The sequence below is a fragment of the Orcinus orca genome, chromosome 10 (assembly GCF_937001465.1).
Source record: "Orcinus orca chromosome 10, mOrcOrc1.1, whole genome shotgun sequence".
Taxonomy (NCBI): Eukaryota; Metazoa; Chordata; class Mammalia; order Artiodactyla; family Delphinidae; genus Orcinus; species Orcinus orca.
The window spans coordinates 36729731-36744501 of NC_064568.1; the positions used below are offsets into that span (position 1 = coordinate 36729731).

Below are 14771 nucleotides of genomic sequence, written 5' to 3' on the forward strand. Positions count from 1 at the left end.
CCTCACTTTCAGTCTGTATGTGGCCCTAGGTCTGAAATGGGTCTATTGTAGACAGCATATATATGGCTCTTGTTTCTGTATGCATTCAGCTGGTCTATGTCTTTTGGTTGGAGCATTTAATCCATTTACATTTAAGTTAGTTATCGATATGTATGTTCCTAGTGCCATTTTCTTAATTGTTTTGGGTTTGTTTTTGTAGGTCTTTTTTCTTCCCTTCCTCTTTTGTTCTCTTCTCTTGTGTTTCTTGTCTAGAGAAGTTCCTTTAGCATTTGTTGTAAAGCTGGTTTGGTAGTGCTGCATTCTTTTAACTTTTGCTTGTCTGGAAAGCTTTTGATTTCTCCTTCAAATATGAATGAGAGCCTTGTGGGTAGAGTATTCTTGGTTGTAGGTTTTTCCCTTTCATCGTTTTAAATATGTCCTGCCACCCCCTTCTGGCTTGAAGAGTTTCTGCTGAAAAATCAACTGATAACCTTATGGGGATTCCCTTGTATATTATTTGTTGCTTTTCCCTTGTTGCTTTTAATAGTTTTTCTTTGTATTTAATTTTTTTTTTTTTTTTTTGCGGTACGCGGGCCTCTCACTGCTGTGGCCTCTCCTGTTGCGGAGCACAGGCTCCAGACGCACAGGCCCAGCGGCCACGGCTCACGGGCCCAGCCGCTCTGCGGCATGTGGGATCCTCCCGGACTGGGGCATGAACCCGCATTCCCTGCATTGGCAGGCGGACTCTCAACCACTGCGCCACCAGGGAAGCCCCTGTATTTAATTTTTGTTAGTTTTATTGATATGTGTCTCAGAGCATTCCTCCTTGGGTTTATCCTGTATGGGACTCTGCATTTCCTGGACTTTGATGACTATTCCCTTTCCCATGTTAGGGAAATTTTTGACTATAATCTCTTCAAATACTTTCTCAGGCCGTTTCTCTTTTTCTTCTTCTTCTGGGACCCCTATAATTTGAATGTTGGTGCATTTAATGTTGTCCCAGAGATCTCTGAGACATTTCTTTTCATGTTTTATGCTTTTAAAAAAAATTTTGGCTGCACTGCACAGCTTGTGGGATCTTAGTTCCCAAACCAGGCCCTCAGCAATGAAAGTGTGGCATCCTAACCACTCAACTGCCAGGGAATTCCCTCTTTTGTCTTTACCCTGTTCCACGGCAGGGATTTCAACCATTCTGCCTCCAGGTCATTTACCCGTTCTTTTGCTTCAGTTATTCTGCTATTGATTCCTTCTAGTGTATTTTTCATTTCAGTTATTGCTCATCTCTGTTTGTTCTTTAGTTCTTCTAGGTCTTTGTTAAAATTTTCTTGTATCTTCTCGATCCGCCTCCATTTTTTTTCTGAGATCTTGGATCATCTTGACTATCATCACTCTGAATTCTTTTTCATGTAGATTGCTTATCTTCTCTTCACTTAGTTGTTTTTGTAGGTTTTTATCTTGCTCCTTCGTCTGCAACATATTTCTTTGTCATCTCATTTTGTCAAACTTACTGTGTTTGTGGTCTCCCTTCCACAGGCTGCAGAATTGTACTTCCTCTGGTGTCTGCCCCCTTGATGGGTGAGGTTGGTCCAGAGGCTTGTGCCATTTTTCCCTTGATAGGGGGTTTGATTGGTGTTATAGTGATCAGAGCCTGCCCTAGAAATTGATCAGGGCCTCCCCTTTGCTCTGTGGTTGTCACTGACCTGTCAGGGGTGGGGTCTGCTCCCTAGCTGTTGGGGTAGAGGCCCAAAGATCTATTTCTTAGCTGTGATTCTGATCTGCAATGTGAGATATGTGGGATTGGAGCACTCCCACTGGGAGAGAAGCCACTGTGTATTTCTCCTCTGAAGCTGTTTACCTGTGAATATGCTCTGTTGTATCCCCTTCTGCCCATTGTGAGGGCTCACAAGGTATATTGTTGGCACTGCTCTCAGTCCCACCTTAACTGTGGGTATGCCGGCGATCAGCCCTGTTGACTCTCACGTGTTGTTTTCACCCGGCCACCGGCGCAGGTCCACTGAGGTCAGGTCCCAGGACTGCAGTAGTTGTACACCTGTACCCACTGTGGGAGCTAAGGAGGCAGCGCAAACTCTGGTCTGGCCCAACCCCCATGAGTACATGCCCAAAGAGCCCACAGCTGCTAAAGCCAGACCCGTTGCGGCTGCAAGAGCACTTGTCCTTTCGGATGTTTCACAGGCGCTGAATTAGGGAAGGCATCAGTGGAGGTGTAACTCCGCAGTTTGTGCAGCTGCAAGGAGAAATTTCAGCTCTTCTTCCTTAGTCACACAGCCCCTGGGGATCAGCTGTGGTTTCAGCCCCTCCTCTGGGCAGATTTCCTAGTGGGGGTAGTTATCCACATCCTCCTGGGACAGCAGAGCAGGTCCTGACACCCACTGGTGAATTTCCTAGTAGTGAGAGCTATTCGTGCCCTCCTGGGACAGCAAGGTAGGTCCTGTGGCCCGCTGGCAGAATTCCTAGTTTCGGGAGCTGTCCACACCCTTACAGGTCAGCAGGGGCGGGTTCTGTGACCTGCTGGCAGAATTCCTAGTTTTGGGAGCTGTCCACGCCCTCCTGGGTCAGTAGGGGTGGGGCCTGGTGTCTGCCTGTGGGTCTGGAAGAGGCAGCCAGTGCCCACCTCTGGAGCCCAAGATGGTGGTGGCTTCTCGCACCTGCCCCCAGAACTCCTGTAGGTGGTGTCCTGTTGCCTGGGAGCACTCACAGGGATAGAAGTTCTTATGGTGTTCCCTCTCCTCTTCTCGTGCGCCTCCCAATAATGGTTCCTTGCCTCTCTGGTGGGCCCAGGCTTCTTCCTAGTACACCCTCAGTTGCTGTGGCCCAACCTCTTCAGGCTCTTTCTGCACCTAACCCTGGTCCTCTCTCTGGGCCTGAGCTTAGGAGTCTGAGCTTTAGTACCTGACCCTCAACCTCACTAACAGAGGAGTATCTCAGGTTTGAGAGTGCAGGGTGGGGGTGCTGACCCTCTGTGCAGGTTAGTCTCCATTTTGCCTTTCACAAACCAGTTGCTGCTTCCCCTTTTAGGCTCCAAAACTCCCCCTCTGTCTTAATTTCTCCACTTGCGAGAAACCTTCCCACGGTGCAGGAAACTTTCCTCCTTCACAGCTCCCTCCCCAGGGTGCAGCCCTGTCCTGATTCCTTCTTTTTCTTTTTCCTTTTGTCCTACCCAGTTACGTGGAGGTTTTCTTGTCTTTTCGGACATCTGAGGTCTTCTGTCGGCATTCAGTAGCTGTTCTGTGTGATCATTCTGCTTGTAGATCTATTTTCAATGTTTCTGTGGAGGGAGGTGAACTCTACTTCCTATCCCTCGGCCATTGTGATTGAGCAGTGACTTTCTAATACCTTAATTCTTCCTACATATATTAGTTGCTTTCTAAGGAAGATACTTCTCTTCTCATTAAATTTTTCATTTATTAATTTATATCGGTGTGAACTGATGGGTTCCTATTTAATTCTATAGGTTATAATCTGCTATCATCATAATTTTGGTGCTCAAATTGACCCAGATTTGGCCACTGGGAGCCCTTCAGCCTGGCTTCTGCATTCTTTTGACATGTCCCCCTCACTTTTGATTATTTCTTACATCAAGATATTACAGACTTGGAAGAAATAGAAAATATATATTGGTCTTTGCCCCTAGACCCTGGCACAGAGCTCCTGAAAACCTTGTAATTTCTTTCTTTTTTTTAAATTGTGAATAATATTTTATTTAGTCATTTTTGTTTACAACTGAAACTATGGGAATTCAAAATTAATATACTTACCCATGAACTTCTTATAGACACCAGAAAATGTTTCAACTTTGTATTGCACATTGTTCTGCTGTGCTTTATCCAAATGAACCTTTATGAGCCAGCTGCCATCCAGTTTCTTGCGGATTCTCTTGCCCACAATCTCACTTGGGAAAACCAAGTCCTCCAGGATCACATCATGCACGGCTGTCAGAGTGCAGCTCCTGGGATGCTTGCTTATTTTTTGTATGGCTTGTTCGAGTTGGCTTAGGCAGAATTCTCCTCTGAGTGACAAAGACAACATGTCTCCTGCTGAACTTCTTCTCCAACTCACACAATAGCTGGACCTGGAGTTTCTGGAAAGATTTCAATTGAGGAATGAGAACAAAGGTTATAATAGCTTTCCGACCACCACTAACTTCAATGTCCTTGGCAATTTTGATGTTCAGCTCTCGCAGCTGGGCCTTGAGGTCCAAGTTCATCTCCAGCTCCACGAGGGCCTGGAAGATTCCAGACTTGAACTCCCAGCTTCTCACAATTGGGCTTCATGACCTTCACACTGGAACTGAACATGGCCTTGACCTTGCCAATGAGGCTAACTAACATTTGTTCCTCACCCACCCCCACATTTGGAGGCCTAGGTCTCAGGAGAGCTCGTTAAATCCCAGAGGCAAAGGGGAAGAGATGGGAATGGCGCCAGTAGAGAAACCGGAAGAACCACAGAGAAACGGTGGAAGCCTAGAGAGTCCCAGGAAGCACCCTTGTATTTTCTTAAGTGATAACAGCACTAGGAGCATCTTTTGTTCTAATATTTGGTCTTTGAACTGGATCATGACACAGAGCTTCTGAAATTCTTATAATTTCCTGGATGATAGGCGTGTCCTTTGTTCTAATGAGGTGATTCTGAGAGAGCTCCTGGATGGACTAACGATGAAGGCTGGTCATTGAAAAGATCAATATATAATCAGAGTGTGGAATTTTCAGCTTTACACCCCCTTTTCTTGAGAAGGGAAAGGACTGAAATAGGGTTTTCCAAAAGTGTCAAAAATTAAGTGTTTTGTATGAGTAGTAAAGGCGACACACAGGAGAAAGACTCATAGGAGGCAAAACTGACCGTTTCCCACTCAGAAGGGGAAGAATTGTAGATTTTTCTAACGTAGTGGTATTCCCTAGAAGAGCTGCCACAGTATCACTTGGAAAGTTGTTAGAAATACTCATTCTTGGGAACATGATACACTGAATCAGAAATGGTGAGTGGGGGCTTCCCTGGTGGCGCAGTGGTTGAGAATCCGCCTCCCAATGTGGGGGATACAGGTTCGAGCCCTGGTCCGGGAAGATCCCACATGCCACGGAGCAACTAAGCCTGTGCGCCACACTACTGAGCCTGCGCTCTAGAGCCCGCGTGCCACAACTACTGAAGCCCGTACGCCTAGAGCCCATGCTCCACAACAAGAGAAGCCACCGCAGTGAGAAGCCCATGCACCGCAATGAAGAGTAGTCCCCGCTCGCCGCAACTAGAGAAAGCCCACGCGCAGCAACGAAGACACAATGCAGCCAAAAATAAATAAATTAAAAAAAAAAAAAAAAAAAGAAATGGTGAGTGGGGCCCAGCAATCTGCTTTAATGAGACCCTCCACATCACTGGGACTGTTGATAAAGTTCGAAAAACATTGCCCTATTTCCCTCTTACGTTCAATACCCATGATAGGATCTCTTTATGAGCAGACTGACCACTTTCTTCAGGGGCAGAGCTAAGAGGTTATCTTGGAGTGAAGGCTACCACAGACATGCTTTGCATATGTGGAGTAGAGAGCAAGGGAAGGACCTGACTAGTTCATCTATTCTCCTCATGCAGTTGTTTCATGAATGGCTGATGATTGCCCATGGTTTCCTCCTGCTGACTTGTTGAACTAGGCAAATGACAAAATGCCACATTGGCTCACAGGTGACCAATCCATGATTAGATTCACACTCAGGCCATTCTAATTATAGATGATTAGCTGATTTATTCATTACTCCACAGCACTTCTCTTTTTTACCACACTACACAGCATTACAAGAATGTTCTGGTCTTCTGGGTGCATTAAGTGAGAGATAATCCCATGTTTATTGTAAGAATTTCCTAGGCATACCTTCTGCCAAGTTTCTAACTCAAAAAACAATTTTTGAAAACCCCTTCCTGAAAAGCAACTTACATAAAATTCAATCTCCTTCAAGTGTTTCTTAATTTGCTGAGATCTCCTACTCCTTTGCTACCTGTCTTATTGGCAACCCAACTTCAGTGAAAATGGAGGTTTATTGGCTCACAAAAGTAAGAATTCCCGTAGTATAGTGGGTGGTAGCCTCAGGCATGGCTGGGTCCAGAGGCCCAAAGGAATCCTTAGGACTTAGTCCCTCTCTTTCCATCTTTTGGTTCTACTTTCCTCTGTGTTGGCTCCATTCTCAGCAAGCTATTTCCATGTGGTGTACCCCAGCAGCTCTGGTTTCGTAATTCTTACAGCCATCAATCCTAGTAGTTCTACCACGGCACCAGAACTAAGTCCCAGTGGCCTGGCTTGCATCATATGCATATCCCTGAACCAATCACTGTGGCCATATACATAAATTATTCCAACATTCTTCTAAGTAGTTGTACATCCTAGGCTGGTGCCTCCATCACCCAGGAGCAATCATGTGGGTGCCCTGCATGGGAATTCTCCACCCATCCTTGTGGAGCTTCTAGGGATGAGGGGTAATCAGGGCTCAGAAGAGCAGAGCTGTGTCTGAGGATGGGCAGGTTAAAGAAAATGATCTCTGCCAGCAATTTACAGATCAGAAAATCCTGTGTGTCAGAGAAACAGCTACAAGGAGACATGACATTATAAGAGTTGACAGAGGAAGGCAGAGACTGAAGGAGAAAGATACTGGGGAACATAAAGAGATAATTATAATTAGAGTGAAAGACAAGATTATGAAGGATAGACAGAGAGGGAGACACAGAGACAGCAATGAAGACCAACAAAGCTAGAGAACAGTATGCCCAGATGAATGGAGACACAATAACAGCTCCTCCTTCCACCACCCAGCACACACACACAGACACAGACACACACACACACACACACACACACACTGCCAGAGAGAAATAAAAATTCAAAGAGTCTGAGAAAGACATGTCTTTTGGGTATGAGGGATTTGGGGTGGTTGATGAGAGAACCATTCATTCAGGGATGGTGGGACAGTTGTTTCTAGGGAGAAAGATTTGAGTCATGGTAAAGCCACAAATCCAGGGCGTGGATAGAACTGTGTATTCATTCATTACCTAAATATTTACTGAAACAACAAAAAGACAACCACAACCCAATTAAAAATTTTTTTCAAAACTTGAATAGATGTTTCTCCTAGAGAAGATACACAAATGACCAACAAGCACATTGAGATGCCCAACATCACTCATCATAAGAGAAATGCAAAAGAAAACACAATGAGACACCACTTCACACTCACTAGGATGGCTAGAATTTTCTTTAAAAGGAAAATAACAAGAGTTGGCAAGGATATAGAAATATTGGAACACTTGTATATTGCTAATGGGCTGTAAAATGGGGTAGCTACTAAGTATTTATAGTGGCATTATTCACAACAGCCAAAAGGTGCAGACAGTCCACATACCTATCAAGAGTGGATAAACAAAATGTAGCGTATGCATACAATGGACATATACTCTACTATAAAAAGTAATGAAGTACTGACACATGGTTACAACGTGGATGAACCTTGAAAACATCATGTTAAGTGAAAGAAACCAGACACAAAATATTGCATTATTCCACACTAGGTAAATCTATGGAGACAGAATGCAGATTGGTGGCTGCCAGTGGCTGGAGGAGCAGGTACTGGGGAGTGATTACTTTTTGGGTATGGGGTTTTCTTTTAGGACAATAAAGATATTTTAGAAATTGATATATATAATAGTGGTTGCTTAACACTTTGAATGTACTAAATGCCACTGAATATTATGTGGTTAATATAAAAATGGTTATGTGGATTTCACTTATTTGTGCGATGTGATGGTCAGTCAGGTGAGGCCACATGAGAATAGGAGAGGCATAGGAAACAAGGTTTACTGTACTTACAGATCCTAGAGAAGAGGTCACCACCTCATGTCACACAGGGTCAGAGGACAGGCATCAGGTACTGGGCAAGCGGCAGAAGACAGGGGTGAGAAAAGAACTTTTGCCATGGTCTTTCTTGAAGCAGGAAAGGCAAGGTCGGGCAGGGTAATCAGTTCAGGATTGGCTTGTTTGAGTAATTCGGGTGGGCTCTACGTTATAGGGGTGGTCCCCAGATGCCTGGTACCTGGACCTTGGATCTGGAATCCGGACTTGCAATGATTAAGGCATTGGAATATTGCCCTCTGGGGTGCACAGGCCCGAGAGAGGAGGTAAGGCTCTGGATTGGTTGGTTTGCAAATCATAGGCATGCTCCAGGCTGAGTCCTTTGCCATCTCAAAGCATTGGCCAGCCCTGGGAGGGGTAGTCTACCCAAGCCAGAAAGGAATGTTCAAAAATGATGTCAAAATGTCATAATATACAGAAAGTTAAAATATATAGCCAATAACATACTGAAAGAGAGAGGGAGAGAGAACCAACTGTTCTAGATCCTGGGAACACAGCACTGAACCTAGAGTCCCTGCTCTTTTGGAGCTCACCTCTCGTGGTAGGGGAAACAGAAAACAGAGAGGTAAGATAACCTTGGTAGGGATGAGGACTGAAATAGGAAAGCAGAGTCAGGAGCTAGAGTATACAGTAGTGGGAGGGAAAGCTATTTCAATAAGGTGGTCAAATCAAAGGAGGCCTCCCTGGAAGGAACATGGAGCAGAGACAAACCTGAATGGAGTGAGGGCTCCACCTGCAAGAAGACAATCCAAGGAAAGGTGGCAGCAAGAGCAAAGCACTGCGATGGGAGGGTGCTGGGGTTTTTTTGATATTAGCAGAGCCACCAGGGAGGTCATTGAGAGAGTGAGATGGGCAAGGCCAGACTGTGTGGGCTTATGTAGTCCCCAGGTGGGTGGGGGCATTTTGGAATTGGTCTAAATTGAATGAGAATGCTCTTGGATTGGAAGAATTAACATTGTTAAAATGGCCATGCTACCCAAAACAATCTACAGATTTAACTCAATCCCTATCAAATTACCCATGACATTTTTCACAGAACTAGAGCAAATAATCCTAAAATTTATATGGAACTATAAAAGACCCAGGATTGCCAAAGCAATCCTGAGGAAAAAGAACAAAGCAGGAAGCATAACCCTGCTACACTTCAAACAATACTACAAAACTACAATAATCAAAACAACGTGGGGACTTCCTTGGCAGTCCAGTGGTTAAGACTTGGCTTCCAATGCCGAGAGTGTGGGTTTGATCCCTGGTGGGGGAGCAAAGATCCCACGTGCCTCGCAGCCAAAAACCAAAACATAAAACAGAAGCAATACTGTAACAAATTCAATAAAGACTTTAAAAATGGTTCACATATGGGAAAAAAAATCTTAAAAAAACCCCCGAAAAACCCATGGTATAGGAACAAAAACAGACATATGGATCATAGGAACATAATAGAGAGCCCAGAAAGAAACCTGTACACCTACAGTCAATTAAATTTCAACAAAGGAGGCAAGAATATATAATGAGGAAAAGACAGTCTCTTCAGCAAGTGGTGCTGGAAAAGTTGGGCAGCCCCATGTAAATCTGTAATAAAATAACTGAGGACATTAAAAAAACGTAACCCATGAGCCCCCCCCAACAAACTGGGGGCTAACAAATAAGCCAGAGCTATAAACAGTCCTAAATGCTTTGAGCACCCCCCGACAAACCGGGGGCCTACAAAAAAGCACTGAGTGCTTTGGACACTGATCCATAAAATGTCTTCAGTATAATCAAAATAGTGAGAACACAAGGAAATGTCCTTGTGCTACTTCAGTATAATCAAAATAATGGTGAAACTTTGTGCTGCTTTTGCGCTCAAGGACAAAACACGGCATGTTTTCAAGAAAGCCAATTATTGCTTGTATAATTAATAAAAACATAGGTTGCTGCTTTGGCATTTCTAAAATGTTAAAAAAACAAGTCTTAAAATGTAAACCTAAATAATACTTTAATAAAAACTACCACAGCAGGACAGACGGCGCTGTTTTGCCTGAGCGAACGACAGGCCTCTACTGCTGTGCTTCGGCACAACTCATCTCGTGTGATGAGCTTACTTTCGGCCCTGTCATAAGATAAACTACAACATTTGGCGCCCGAACAGGGACTTAAAGGTAAGTAATCGCATAATCGCGAGACAGAAGGAAAAACTGGTCCGCTCAGAGTAAGCGAAACCTTCGACAACAGTAGAGTAACTGTAATAGGGAATTCCCATTCAATAAAATTTCAATACATTAGACTCCTAAAACAGTTATTAAGGAGTTCAGGAGTAAAAGTAAAACCAAAATCTTTTGATAAATTGTTTGCGCTGGTACGTAAACATTGTTACTGGTTTCAATCTACTGGTCATAACCAGTTGAATTTAAAAGTTTAAAAACAGGTTATGCGAGCCTTAAAAAGAGCTCATCAACATGGAAACCCTATATCTGTCCGTATTTGGTCTCTTTGTAAATTAATTTCCCTTGCCCTAAAACCATTACAATCTAAAACTAAAAGTGACAATGGGGCACGCCCTCAGCGTCCGAATTCTGCTCCCGATCATTCTGCTGCTTTTCGTACTCTGTTTCATGAGTCTCCTATAGAGGACCTTCCTCCGCCTCCTCCTCCCCTTGTGTCTGAGACAGGAGAGGATTTTTTGGATTCCAATGATAAAGGGGCTTTTTCTGATGATGATAAAGGTTAAGAACAGACTAACAAACAAAATGAGATGCCACTTTCTCAACAAAATGAAATTTCTGATATACTTTCAAAGTTAAAAAATTTGATGGTTAAATTAAAAAAAAATAAAAACAATGCTACCACTCCTTTATATCAGGAGCCATGTCCTACTATTCCTCCGGCTCCTCCTTTAGAATTAACAGCTTATACTGTTGGAACCTCTCGTCAGTTTCGCTTTCCTCTAAAACCTGAATCTAATAAAATATTGTTAAAAGAATAGATAAATTAAAAAAAACAATATTCTGAACCATTTTTTGCTTTCCCTATTGTTAGACAAGCTATGCCTACTAATAATCAATTTCCAAATGAATATATAAACGTTGAGTATAACCCTCATGATGTAAAAATTTTTTAAATACTAAAAAGAGCCATTAATACATATGGGATACATTCTAATTACGTTCAAGGTCTTTTGTCTATGCTTCCAAACACATATTAATTCCTCAAGATTGGGAGGCGCTTACCAAGACTGTTACTTGGTGAAAAGAAGAAGAAACCTCCATTGACCTGGGGGCAAGTAAAAAAGTTTACAGACACTGCCAAAAATCTTGTCATTTCACAGGGTAAACCTCTCACTAACACCAATCTTTTTGTAGCCATGTTGACAATGCTGTCTGCACAGGTAATAAACATATCAGCCAATGAGATAAATTGTACTAACCATACTTATTGGACTTATATTCCTAACCCTCCTCTTAATATGGGGGGTACCTGATGGGATGCCCCAATTCTTGTATATGTAAATGAGTGTGGATGGTTGCCTGGTCCTTTTAATGATAGAGGCCCTTTAAAGCCAATAATAATAATAATAATAAATTACATGGTGGGTGTTAATAAATCTCCTATTTATATGGAAAAGGGAGATCATTACCTTAAAATAAATTATCAAGCATGGTTAAATGTTGTCAAAAATAAAAGCAGATATCATGGGTTATATCTTTTAAATGCTTAGTTTTAAAAGTTCTAATTCCACTCTTAATAAAAATGTTTCCACACCTTACTTGCCTCCATGCCAGATGCCTGTTGTAGATCGATTATCGGATTGGGTCCATTGGACTCGATGCCAAGGAGAAATGGCTCGGGTTCTTGTTAATACTTCTTAGAAAACCGTCATTGATTAAAGCCCTTTTGGCTCCGCCCAAAAAAAAAGGGGTCTAAAAAATTTACACTGACATAGAGATGATAACACTATTTATAACAATACTATTAATGATACCATAGTATGACGCAGGAGGGTTTTCTCCTCCTGGTCCTCATTTAAATGGATATCCTATCCAAAAAAATCTATAAAAGCTTATGACAGCTTTAAAAAAGATTAATACTTGGGTAAAACATATGGATAACAAATCTAAAAATTATAGTTTGACTTTTCATAAAAATGTTACTCGATATACTCATAGTTATGTAAAATTACCTTATATATTGTTAAAAGAACCAACTATATAAAATGAGACTCAAGATATTATAATATGTAAAAATTACTCTCTGTATACCTACATTAACTCTAGTATATCTTTTAACAAATCTACTAAAAGTTTGTATATCTTACGAGCTCGGACAGGTCTTTGGCTTCCTGTCAATCTTAGAAGGGAATGATAAAAATCTCTTCCTATGGCTGTTTTACAGTATTTAGCTGATACATTAAAAAAAGGTAAAAGATTTATAAAAATGTTGATTACAGCTGTCATGGGTATTATAGCCATAACAGCTACTGCTACAGTAGCTGGAGTTGCTTTAAAACAATCTATTCAGACCATTAATTATATAACTGATTGAAATAAAAATTCTAAAATACTTTGGTCTTCTCAACGACAAATTGATTCAAAAATACATTCAAAAATAACAGACTTACACCAAGCTATGGTTATGTTGGGGGGTCAACTTGTAAATTTACAAAGACAAATAAAGCTACGTTATAACTAGAATCAAAGTGCCTTATGTGTCACTTCGGTTCCATATAATCAGTCTACATTCCCCTGGACAAAAATAAAAAAACATTTATTACATCACAAAAATTTAACAAAAAAAATTGTAAATTTACAAGAAAAAATTCAACAAACTTTTCAAAAAAAATTACGACTTAATTCACAAAAAGTATGAACTAAAATTATTCAAAAACTTAATAATCTAAATCCCATGTCTAAATTACATGTTTTATTTGGTTCTACTACAAAATTACTAATACTCATTATAATAATAATCATATATTTAATTATAGTCCAACGACAAATAAAAACTACCCGCCACACAACATTACAACAAACTACTGTGTTTTCCTTAATACTACACAAACTACAAAATAATTCCATGTAGTTTAACACTGGAGTAATGCTGCCATGTTCTCCTTGATACTACAAAAATTACAAAACAAAAAGGGGGAAATGTAATAAAATAACTGAGGACATAAAAAGAAAATGTAACCCATGAGCCCCCCCCACCAACAAACTGGGGGCTAACAAATAAGCCAGAGCTATAAACAGTCCTAAATGCTTTGAGCACCCCCCAACAAACCGGGGGCCTACAAAAAAACATTAAGTGCTTTGGACACTAATCCATAAAATGTCTTCAGTATAATCAAAATAATAAAAACACAAGGAAATGTCCTTGTGCTACTTCAGTATAATCAAAATAATGGTGAAAACTTTATACTGCTTTTGCACTCAAGGACAAAACACGACATGTTTTCAAAAAAGCCAATTATTACTTGTATAATTAATAAAAACATAGGTTACTGCTTTGACATTTCTAAAATGTTAAAAAAACAAATCTTAAAATGTAAACCTAAATAATACTTTAATAAAAACTACCACAACAAGACAGACGGCGCTGTTTGCCTGAGCAAACGACAGCTCTCTACTACTGTACTTCGACACAATTCATCTCATGTGATAAGCTTACTTTCGGCCCTGTCATAAAATAAACTACAACATAAATCAATGAAGTTAGAACACACCCTCACACCATACACAAAAATTAACTCCAAATGGCTTAAAGACTTAAATATAAGATGCGACACCATAAAACTCCTAGAATGGAACATAGGTAAAACATTCTCTGTACCAGTGTTTTAAGTCAGTTTCCCCAGGCAATAAAAATAAAAGCAAAAATAAACAAATGGGACCTAATCAAACTTACAAGCTTTTGCACAGCAAAGGAAACCATGAGCAAAATGAAAACACAACCATACACCACACTATGAAGGAGTTTCCCTGGAGCTGGCTGACTTGGAAGCTGGGCAACTTCATGTCTCCTACCCATGGCAGACATTACTAATCAACCACAGACCCCAGTCATCCAGCACCTGGCTCTTAGAATCCTCCTTTATATGCGACCCCAGACAACCTCAGAGCTGACCTGTGAGATGCACAATATCTGCCATCATTTACCTTGACCCTTCACTGAGACAGTGACCTACTGAAGATTGTCTGAGATCTTGTGACACAGTGTTGGACCACACCCGATCAATTCTTTATTGGGAAGGGGATGCAGTCTGTAATCCAACAGACCTGTGACCCTAGAAAGATCTCAAGCTCAAGTCCTAGTTGGCTTGCTGTGAGTTCATAGCTGCCCCTGAAAAAGCCACGGGTATGGCAATTATGCCAGCGCCAACAGACCTGGATAATGTGGGCAGCATGGAGCAAACGGCAATAACGAAGGCGGATGCGCTACATGCGGACACAAGACTGTAGCCTGACCACTGCCCATTTTTGCTGAGCATAATGATCCAGCACAGCCCGCCGCTTCTTCTCCAGCAGCTCTGCCAGCTTCTGTTTCCACCAGTACATGCTCTGAGGGCCGCGTGCAGCAGTGTCCGGCGCACCAGGGTGCCCCGCCACCAGGCCTGGATCTTTATTGCTTGCAACTCTTTGTCAGAGGGGGGCGCTTCCACTAGGGGGTGGGGCTGCAAGGAAAAAGAAGGGACATTCAGGAAACATTCCCGACCCACCTGAGCCCTGGTGTAGCCAGGAAGGGGTCCTGATCCTTTATCAACAATGGCACCTTCCTCAGAGGTTTGTGAGCACTGGGCAGACCACTGGCTGCAGCCAGAGACCAGACAGGTGTCCCGTCTCTGCCACTCTTGGTTAACAGACACATCACAGTTGAACTCTGAGTCTCAGGGTCCTCAACTGTAACATGGGGCACACCTTCC

At 42.0% G+C, this 14771-nt stretch overlaps 1 pseudogene; it reads right to left on the reverse strand.

Moving 5' to 3' along the window:
• Nucleotides 1-517: 517 nt before the first annotated feature.
• On the reverse strand, nt 518-11430 carry LOC125960296 (40S ribosomal protein S7-like; annotated as a pseudogene).
• Between the last annotated feature and the right edge of the window lie 3341 nt (nt 11431-14771).